Below are 8086 nucleotides of genomic sequence, written 5' to 3'. Positions count from 1 at the left end.
CTCACACAGAGAGCAAGAAAAGAAATAAAACATACCTATCCTTCCATACAAAAGACAGCCTGCTGCCTCTATAGGTTGTATGGTGGCCCTTCAGCAAAGCAAGCAAACAAATAGGTATATAATAAAACCAAATAAAAGCTATTTTTATTATTCCTACTAGTTTTTATTTCCTTACTCGTGTTTTTCATGACTGTCAGAAATAATCTTGGTCTCTTTTTCTTTGGAAACTGGAAAGTTATGTATGTGCACATCCATGTCCAACCAAAACGCTGTATATTGCTCATCACTGCTCTCTCTTATCAGCTAGTATTTCCACCATTTAAAATGCCTATAAACTAATCTGAAATAGTGCTATGCAATACCTTGTTTTTAACAGCTTTCTGTTTTCTCTTCTGAAAATAACAACCTTGCTGTGGAACAGTAGAATACCTTGTGAACCCCTATTATGTCAAACAGAAACTCAGAATCAGTATGAGACCTTCAGGTCCTATTCCAATCATATGTTCATCCACTGACTAAGCTTGAGTTTTGTAGTCCCTTTTCTATCCTTATCTCTTGTTAAGAAAATAGCAGTATTTTTTTCCTGTTACTCCACTTAGTCATAAAAACGTGTATAATTGCAATCCTGTTTTATTGTGCTTCTTTCAAAACCGCCCCACTTCTGCATTAAAGGTACAATAGAGAAGAATTATTATTGTTGCTACTTGCTGTTGTTGTGTTGGCTTGTACATCAATTATTACTCTAAGGAAGATATACAGAGCTCAGCTGGAAAAAAAACCATAATGGATTTTACCAATCTATTTTCAAGGTTATTTGTCTTTCTGCTCACGCTTTTCAAAGATTTTTATTTTCAATTTCTTCTTTGTCTCAATAGCCATACAATATGATTTATTATCTTTTTAATTCAGTGAAAACCTGCCTTAGTGATACGTAAAGCCAAGGAAAAACCTCATTTGCAGTATATAATTTGTTTCCAGTAACTTGTCCTGTCAATCAACTGTTCCCAGGCTCCTGCAAAAGTATGTCAGAAGCTGCATTTTTCTTGCTATTACCTATAATCAGTATGAAAGGAGAAAGCACAGTATTTCATCTACACTTGTGTCAAATTAAAATTAACAAAAAAGGGCTGATAAATCTCACCAGGATTCTGCAGCTGCAGATAAGACAAAGCCTTAATTAATTTCACAGCATCGAATCTTTCTGCATCAGATTATTTTTGACCCTACCAGTTTGAAACTACCAAGGTGTATGATCAAAAAGGCCACATGCAGCAACTGTCCCTTACAAGCAGATGAAACAGGGTGAGAGGAAAGAATGTTTCCTCTCCTCCTTTGCTGCTGTTCAGCCTTTTGTGCAGAGCAGGATGTTCCTCAAGAAGAAATGGCTCACATTCAGCACCATCTTCCTGTGAGACTTTTTGTGCCATAGGTAAGGACCATCTCTCCTGAAATTGAGAGCATCATTAACATGATTTTTGAAAGATGCTCTGTTATAGGCATTTAAAAGTCAAGTTCTCTTTGTCAGATGTATTAAATCTAAGTTGTCCACTTTAGGATAGCCTAAGGAAGGCCTATCTCAGCCCACAGTATCTCCTGGGGGACCACACTGAAGGCAGGTGAGGAAAGAAATTACACCCACAAAGATCCATAACATGAGTACTTTTGTAGTCACTCTCCAGCACATGCATGTGCTACTTCCGCCCATGAGAGCTGACACCCTCCCATAGGCATGGATTCAGACACAGATCCAGACAAGTATCATTCATAGGCAGCTCTCTCTTTAGCCACCACAGACATTGCCCATATGCAGGACAGACTGAGTTCTTGTTTCTCCTTATTTTATTTCTAGTTTGCAGCTTAAATCCTCACTGTTCCCAAAGGGAAGTCTGGCTGAATCTTCAACCCCATGGGGTGAAATGGAAGCTCATAGAAACTACATTTCTAATGATGGTCATCCCAGTCTTGAAGGGAGCAGGAGTGGGTACAGTTCCCAGGGGGTCCATGCCGCCTCAAGCACTTACATGGCACACACGAAGGTAACCTGCTCCTGATGTTTCTGCCCGCTTTGTTCTGTTCCTTTCCTCCTCTGGGCTTTTTTGCCATTTGTTTCCCATGTGTGTAAAGCAGAACTTGACGAAACTCAGTTGTTTAAGCAGCAAAAAGCTGGAAACTATTGATTTGATGTCATTTATTTTGGTCACATACTGTGAGCACAAATTCCTGTCTGTGGGAGAGGAGTGTGTGGATTAATAGGGTGGCATGCCCTTTTGCAGAACACAGCCTTCTCAGAACTGTGGGATATTTACTGTTTGTGTTGCATGTATATTGCATAATCATAAAAGAACTCCCTTCATTTTTACCAATTCTTCTGCCTGCTTCAAAATTATATCTTTGTTCCATAAAATATAAAAACTCTTGAAAATTGCTTGGAAGGGGACCATACTAGGAATGAAACCATCACAAAGCAAGATGAGCTGTATTTCTTTTTAACTGCTCATCATGTTTTCTCAAGAGAATACTTGTTTCTTTGGAAAGAAAACCACTTCAGCTGAAGTGACTCCTCAGATGTTTCATTAGTACATTCCTCTTCAGAACTTACCTTTTAACAGCTGATTTCTTCACCTGCCCATCTTTCTTACTTCTTGAAAACAATTCTCTCCGCAGTTCCAGCAGTGATGTGTTCTGCATGATGACAGGTAAAGATGTATCATAAAAGCAATAATAAAACTGACCAGCTCAGAGATTAATTTTAGAGCGAAAATAGAATAAGTCCCAACTATTTGTTTATATGGTCTTATTAAATGTAATGCCAACAGAATAGAATAGATGCAACATTTCCCTGCAATGTGGCCTCACAGCCTGAGAAGCAGTAAAAGGCACCAGGTACCCCAGCAGTCTGTTGCTTTTAAGGAGCAGCTTCCACCACTGTTTCATGGGCTTTTCAGGCCGCTCTGTTTTGTATCACTAACTGCTCTCTCTCCTCCAAGGGCTGCAGACAAGCATCTCTGCCTCTTCTCACCATGCCCCATGAGAAAACCTTGCTGTCTCCTTGCAAATAGCTTGTGACTGTTCCAGGAGCACGAAAGTGCCTGTATGCTCACTAGAGCTCAGTGTACTTTCACAGGTGTAAACCTGTCATTTTAAGTTATCATCTCCGAAACCTGAGAAAATGAAGTTAGAACAACATTAATATTTTATCTCCTGCAACTCTTCCAATTCGAGACTGAAGCTCTCATGACCACTTTTCGTAGTGTGCCATGAAGTCTGCAAGCAGAACAGTCCAAAGCTTCTTACACACAAACATGGATGTGGTGCTCAAGCAAACACACACTCTCCTTTGGAAATGTAGGAACTGTAGGCAGAAGAAGAAATAAATTTCTTAGAGCAAAGTGCATACTCCCCTTTTAAACTGCTATATCAGTTTTTCCATTGAAGACTTAAAATTGGAAATCGCTGTTATCTTACTTCTGCACAATACGCTTCCTGGTCTGCTGCTGCTCAGGAGCTATTTTTATGTGAACTTCAAGAGTCTCTGCTCTATTTAAAAATACGTATTTTGTTTTCTCCTCAATGCATAAGTTTGGGCTTTCTCTCCGCAGTAATTCCATTTGTCTCACTGACAGTTTAACTGAACCCAAACAAAGCTGTTTACTGATCCTCTGCAATTTGAGGCACAGGAAGAACAAACCCAGAGACCAAAGTGGCCATGCAGAAAGCAGCCTGTCAAGGTAGTCTCTAATAGCAGTCAGCAAACTGACACAGGTTGTAAGGTAAAAATGAAACACCCTCCAAATGTGTATTGCAGAGCCACAAGTGTGCACAATTCCATCTCCATCCCTCTCAGGTGTTCTCTTGTCTATAATAGACAGCATGGATATTCGTTGTTACTGTAGTTCCTAATCCCTGATGTTTATTTACACTCTATTTTCCTCTGCAGCGTGAGTACAGTAGAAGAAAACTTGTTATACCCCAGATACTGGAAGTGCACAGTGTCAAGCATCTTGATTTCAACTCCAGCTTATGTCACCTTCACTTATACTGTAGGCCTGGGATAACTTTATTGACTCCACCTATTTTCAGCTGAAGCACAGAACCATATATCAGAAAATCTGGATCATCAGCCTGATTTAATGGCATAGAAGGACTTTCGAGCATTGTAAGACAGGGTGATTCATCACAGGGACTGATTCCCAGCGCTCTGCCTCGTGAAAGGCTTGGTTGGGTAAGCGCCAGACAAAAGCAAGAAGGAAAAAAGCAGTGGAAATATTCAGCAAGCATCCTTTGCTTTTTGAAACAACCATTAAACACCAGAAATGTTTATGCAAAACTAATGCTCAAACAGCCTCTGAAAAATGAGAAAAAGCACAGTGTTGGGTAACAGCTGAATGGTTCAAACGCAGAGCAGCTGGTTAAGCAGTATTGATGATGCCGAGGAAAACTGTGAAGTCTCAAAGTCACACAAAAAAGGAAAAGAAAAAAAAAAACCCAAACCCCAAAGGTCTATGGAGGAGAATGTTCTATTTCTGGGAACTACTCTCTGCTTTTGAGAGGGTATCAAGAAAAAAGACTACTTCAAATGTCCCATCCCTGGCAGTGTTCAAGGCCAGGTTGGATGGGGCTTGGAGCAAACTGCCCTAGTGGAAGGTGTCCCTGCCCATGGCAGGGGTTGGAGCTGGGTGAGCTTTATGGTCGCTTCCAGCCCAAACCAGTCTGGAATTGTGTGGTTCTATGAAAGCATCTCTTTCTTGCAAGAAGTGATACCAAATCAAGGGCCTGGATTGCTGAGAAATTTGCTATAGCTGTTAGGGATGGAAGAAAAGTCCGGAGTCCAGGGCTGTCCAGCTTTGTGAATGAATGCTGGAATTTGATCTCAGTCGTGGGATCCTTTGGTGGCTCAGGTTTGCCAGAACTGTCACTAGCAACAGATCAGGGTGAGAACAGGAATTAACAGAAGGTGCAGTGTGTGAGTCAGAAGTTGGGTGGATGGAGGTGAGAAGGGGACCATCAGGCTTGAGACCTGAACAGACTTTCAGTGCTGGCTGTAAGAGTAAGACACCCTCCTCACTTCTTGAAATGACTGTGTTATTTACTTCAGGCTGTGTGCTCCCAAAGATACAGCAACTTTTGCAACACCCAACACATCACTATAGACCACGCAGCAATAGAGAGCTGTCCCGTGAGGACCAACAGCTCCCTGTGCAGAGCACAAACCTTCCTTTGAATTTGTGCAGACTAGATGAGGAAGATTTTCAGCCAGGAAAAATCATGTTATATAACAGGAAAAGGCAGCAAAATACAGAGAGGGGAAAAACACTTGGTTAATTTTAGGTAAAAATAAAAATGAAGGCAGACATTCGTTCTGAACTGAATGAAATATTCCGAGTGCTATGGGTTCATCTGTAATTTTGCGGAGATATCACATTATTAATTTGTATGAGCTTTTCTGGATATTTAATCTTAATAATAATTAGAGCTGAAGTCTTTTAACGTGAGGATTTTTTACCTAAACATGGTGATATTTACAGATTATTGCAGAATTTTCATACAATATAATGAAGAAATAAACCCTATATACTGAATGTTATTTTCTTGAAGACTGCCTTCTAGTTTTGCTTCTGCTGTTTGAAATGGAACCAAATACCTTCATGCTTAATAAAATAGTTCTATAACTGATTAATGGTGAAGGATCTAAAACAAGAGAATATTGGTACAGAGTTTAAGTTTCCCTTGGTTTGCAAGTAAAGCTTTTATATTAATTAATGTTTCCACGTGCTTATAGATTTGGAGATGCCCCAGAAAAGAGTTTCTAGGGATTGGAAGCCTCTGGCAGACTTCAGCAAAATATAGAATCATTCAGGTTGAAAATGACCTTTAAGATCATCAGATACAGTCGTTAACCCAGCACTGCCAAGTCCACCACTAAACCATGTCCTTAAGTACCACATCTTCATGTCTTTTAATACCTCGAGGGATGGTGACTCCATCACTTCCCTGGGCAGCCTGTTCAAGTAAAACATTACATTACTTTCTGATTCTATACCTCTATAAAGAGCACAGAAAGGAGGAAGTTGGACATCTTTGACTTACAGGCACACCACTAGGCTTTCAAACCTCCAAAGGTGCATTTTCCAGGCAGGGCCCCTTGCATTTCAACGGGATGCATTACAATGAGTGTGCAAAAAACTATGAAGTTTTAATTCTCTGGGACTTGCAGGCCTGCACCTGACTGCTGCATTCTGCCCACACCACTGCTGTAGGAACGGGTCTTTCAGAAAATGCTTTGAGTTTAGTTCAGCTTTCAGAGAAAAAGGTGACTGATGGAACTGCACCCACTGTCAGTCTCTGCTCTTCACCTTTCATCCACCAAGCAAGCAAAGCTGGACTGAAGGTGGGAGGATCAGGCCACAGACAGTTAATTCTGCCACTGTTTTCCTAGTATTTCCTTTCAAAGATTTAGGCAACCATTCTGCTATAGGGGAGGCTTTGAAGAGTTTAATGCACGTTCTTTATACTGGAAATTACATATGTTTCTGTAGCTAAAACTCAACTGGAAACACATTAAAACACTATTATTTGATACTTTAACCCTTTAATTTCCTAACTGTAGCAACTATCACCTTAGTTTCCTCTTATCTTGAATATATAGGGATGCTGGGGAGGGCCTCTTCATCACGGACTGTAGTGACAGGACAAGGGGTAATGGGTTCATTCTTAAACAGGGGAAGTTTAGATTGGATATAAGGAGGAAATTCTTTCCTGTTAGGGTGGTGAGGCACTGGAATGGGTTGCCCAGGGAGGCTGTGAGTGCTCCATCCCTGGCGGTGTTCAAGGCCAGGTTGGATGAAGCCTTGTGTGGGATGGTTTAGTGTGAGGTGTCCCTGCCCGTGGCAGGGGGGTTGGAACTGGATGATCTTGAGGTCCTTTCCAACCCTAACTATTCTATGATTCTATATAGAAAACAAAGGTAAAAAGCTGCTTGTCTAAAAGGCATTTTGGAACTTTTGCTTCAATTACAGTGGATTTTCCTCCACATTTGTACTACTAAGTCCAAAAATACTGGCACGTTGCCATTCACTGTACCTCACGTAGAAACTGAAATGATAAAATAATCAAGGACAGGGAGACTAATCATCAGAAAAGGAAAAAAAAGGAACTAAAGAAAACCAATGTGCTCTGGGGCAGCACAAGATAAACATTTGCTCACAGGAAGATGACAAGCTTTACTTTCCTTGGCAGCTGGGAAAGACACCAATATACACCAGAGGAAAGAGCCCAGTTAAGGCAATTAAAGAAGCAGCAATCAGAAGCTGACCAAGTTGAAAGCTGTTCAAAATGCAGTCATGTTTATGCTAGGTGACATTCCTGTATGCAGGGGTATTTCACACCTTTTCTTTCTTGTAGCTCCTGTCTGATCAGTCAGGGAACAGTATTTAAGCTTGTATGTTAGTGTAATTTACTTTATACTACATTACAAGTTAGACAAATGTATTGTCATGGTGAATTTGGGTCAAGAGAATACATTAGAATTGCATTTCTCCACCTTCTACCTTTCTTGGTAATAATTTGACAGTTTTGTTACTAAAACCATAAATCTAGTTGAGTTCATCATAAAGGCGGTGTGAGAAAAGGAAAGCTAACTGCACTCTCGGCTTTGAATAGTTTCTAATTCAGAAGCAGGGATTTTTACCTTGCCCAGGAACAGGACTGGCTTTATTACTTGTAGTTGCCTCCGGGTAAATACTGCATTTTTCCTCATTCCAAGATCTGCAGAGGACGATAGCCTCGGTGCAATTGCAATGGAGAAAATACTTGGAAACACTGTAAAAGAGCCTGATTCAGGCTCTGTTCCAGTTTTTCCTTTTCCTTTTGAACACAGAAGCAAAGCATAGATTGGATGGAAATTGTTTACATCTTATTCTAGTAGTTTTACCAGGGCATAACCATCTGTTTCCAGCCTGCTGGCTCTAATTGTACATCAGGAAAATACCAACCCCACAGGTTCCCTGTGCCTGTCAGTCAGCCAGAGTGGGCTCAGGCTTTGGGTACTCTGTGTGCCATTGAGCTTTAATGCATTAGCAATACTGGA

The sequence above is a fragment of the Lathamus discolor genome, chromosome 10 (assembly GCF_037157495.1).
Source record: "Lathamus discolor isolate bLatDis1 chromosome 10, bLatDis1.hap1, whole genome shotgun sequence".
Lineage (NCBI taxonomy): Eukaryota > Metazoa > Chordata > Aves > Psittaciformes > Psittacidae > Lathamus > Lathamus discolor.
Note: the sequence above shows the minus strand (reverse complement) of the source record.